General features: G+C 36.9%; 1 protein-coding gene across 16 annotated transcripts in view; it reads right to left on the bottom strand.

Annotated features, from left to right (window-relative positions):
* Nucleotides 1-3,073, bottom strand: part of PCDH7 (protocadherin 7) — a 434,348-nt gene that overhangs the window by 364,453 nt on the left and 66,822 nt on the right. The window lies entirely within an intron of this gene.

Genomic DNA, 3,073 nt, shown 5'->3' with positions numbered 1-3,073 from the left:
CTACAAAAAATACAAAAATATATGTCTGCTTTACAGGGATGTGAGTAGGGTTTTGCCAGCCTAGTTCCATAGTGTGGACTGCACATCTTGGCTGATACTATTCCTTCTTTCTTTCAGATGTATTTGCAATGCCATAACCTCTTTCACAAGTCATAGAGACATCACAATTGTCACTACAATTAACAACCATGAGACATCTAAATCAATATAGATGGCTCATCTCAAGGATACTATCTCTGGCAAGAGATGCAAAAGATGTGTGCGTGGTGTAAGGAAAATTGAATTAATTTGATTTCAGAGTTTAAGCTTCTCCAAGCTATGACACGTTGGGCCAGGGAGATGTTGGACCAGATGGAAGGTGTTGTCTTAGTTTATACTACAAATACAAATAAGAATGAAAAAGCAGTTTTGCTGTCTCTGCTTTTATAACTCACACATCTCTAAGATGTTCAGGATGTGAGTTTGATCTGAATGTTCACAACCTTCAAAGTAGCTCTTGATCTCTAAATGCATTTACTAGATAACTCACACTCTTTATAAATATCTGGGCTATTTACATGCTATCAACCAATGGCCTTGCTGATCTCTAGCCAAGGATGAATTACTCTTCCCTTCAAAGTCATGACTGTAAAAGGGCAAGGTTTTCCAACTTTGTGTCTAGTTTGCACAATTCAAAGCAGTGAGAAAGATTCTTCAAAATATTTTGGTGCTAATGACAGTGTTAAGCAGCATTCAATATTTCTCTGAATTTGAGCCTGACCAACAGGCTAATTTCTATATTGAGTGCCAGAGAGTACAAAAAGCATTGTTTTCCAATTTGATGTTGCAACTTATAATAGTAAAATCTTTAGTAAATCTGAATACTTCCAAAAAAAATATAATGTCACTTTCATAGGGAAGGCAAGATATAGGTTCACAACCCAAACTGCTTATGTCTAAGTATCAGGATAAAAAACACAAATATTCCACTAATTCCCAAGATAACAACGCATCAGCATACAAGAGTCAAAGTCAGAAAAATAGTTGATTTCCTTCACTAAATGTTTAATCAACTTACTTTTAACACTTAACCATATAATAAAATAAGTCATGTCTAATTTTAAAATTGTTTATATGCAAAAGCAAAAAATATTTTTAAATGCAGCTTCAAAATGTGTTTTAAACTTCTCATTAAATGTCATATTTTCCTATAAATCAAAATATTTTATGTTCTTTCTCTAGAAGTTTTGAAAGTTAATATAAATTGGGATTTTCTGGCCAATTACATAAGCAGCACAAATTCATCAACATGAACCTTCATAATTTCAATTTTGTTTAAGAAGAACATAGTGTTTCTTATTTTAAACAAACCAAATTGCTTGTATAAGGGTGAACGGGAGGAGTTTGAAACCTTCTGATACTGTTTTATTTGCAAACCAAATGCAATGAGGTAACCATGCTGTATGTTAAATCTACATTTTTCTTTCTGTTATGCAGTCTTACTTTATATGATATATTGTATTTCCATAGCAGTTGTCAAATATGTAATTAATTTTATGAAATTATTCATTTAATTCTTACATCCTACAATGTTCCCTGTGAAGGCAAACATCAAGTCCACTCTCTTGCTTCCTTCTCAATGTCTGCACACAGCTGGTTGGTAAGAAAAATTGGATTAATGAGTGATTTCATATTTGGGAATAGCTAATGAATGAAACCATATTGTATCACAGTGTCACTTTTACCTACTTTTATTATTTTGAAATCAAGTGGTTTTCTGTTGGTATTGTCTGTCACATAAATTTAGATTATGTAATATACCTCTTTCCAATGGAAATAAATGCTGTTTAGTTTACCAGCATTTAAATTTTTCCCAGTTTTCTCTTTAATTTTTCTTAAATTTGTTCTGTAATGTGAAGTTCCCTTAACCTCCTCTGTTTACTCCTTCCCATGTAATAGCCATTCTCTTCTTTGTTTAAAGCAAAGATACTACCTAGAATTTTCTGCAAGGTTTTAATAAAGGCATAAGCAAGTAAAGCAACATTTTAAAGGAAGAAACAAAGGATATCAAAGTTTTTCATTTTCAATTTTCAGGCCCTGACTTACGCTTTTAACTTAAAAACAAATCCCACAATAGAATGCATTTAAATAATACATTCATCATTCTGCCATGCAGCATAATGAAATCGCTTATTAAAATGTTATTGAGAAATGGAATTAACTCTCTCATTTCACCAGTTAACTATATAAAAGCAAGCTTCTGGTCTTGTGGTTTGGTTTTCAGCTTTGAGGCACTGAGCAAATGCAACTGTGTACTAATATTCACCTGTCACCAAAGTCAAGAAAAATGGATTCTTTCCTCATCATTAAAGATTAATGCCTAGAAATAAGAGTGCATATCTCAAATCACTTACTGAGTTCATAAACAGCTACTTAGGAATCAGCATTCTGAAAACTGTCTCTGGTAAGGGTCAGAGTAGAAATGGATGTTACGAGGATGTGTTTGTTTTGATTTGAATCAGCTAATTAACACGGCCCTGGAAGCAATTTCCAGATCGCTGCCACTGAGGAGATAACTTACAAGGGGTAGATGTTTGGCACAGTGGTTAAAGATACTGCTTGAGAGCCCACATACTGGCCGGCGCCGTGGCTCAACAGGCTAATCCTCCACCTTGCGGCGCCGGCACACCGGGTTCTAGTCCCAGTCGGGGCGCTGGATTCTGTCCCGATTGCCCCTCTTCCAGGCCAGCTCTCTGCTGTGGCCAGGGAGTGCAGTGGAGGATGGCCCAAGTGCTTGGGCCCTGCACCCCATGGGAGACCAGGAGAAGCACCTGGCTCCTGGCTTCAGATCAGCGTGGTGCGCCGGCTGCGGTGGCCATTGGAGGGTGAACCAACGGCAAAGGAAGACCTTTCTGTCTCTCTCTCTCTCGCTGTCCACTCTGCCTGTCAAACAACAACAACAACAAAAAAGAGCCCACATATTCTATCAGACGATTCCAATTCTGGCTTCCTACTAATGCACATTCATGGAAGTAGCAGGTGGTGGCTCAAGTACTTGGAACTCTGCCACTCATGTGGGAGACCTGGATCAAGT

Source organism: Oryctolagus cuniculus, chromosome 2 (genome assembly GCF_964237555.1).
Source record: "Oryctolagus cuniculus chromosome 2, mOryCun1.1, whole genome shotgun sequence".
NCBI classification, from domain to species: domain Eukaryota; kingdom Metazoa; phylum Chordata; class Mammalia; order Lagomorpha; family Leporidae; genus Oryctolagus; species Oryctolagus cuniculus.
This window is presented reverse-complemented; position numbering and strand designations above follow the sequence as displayed.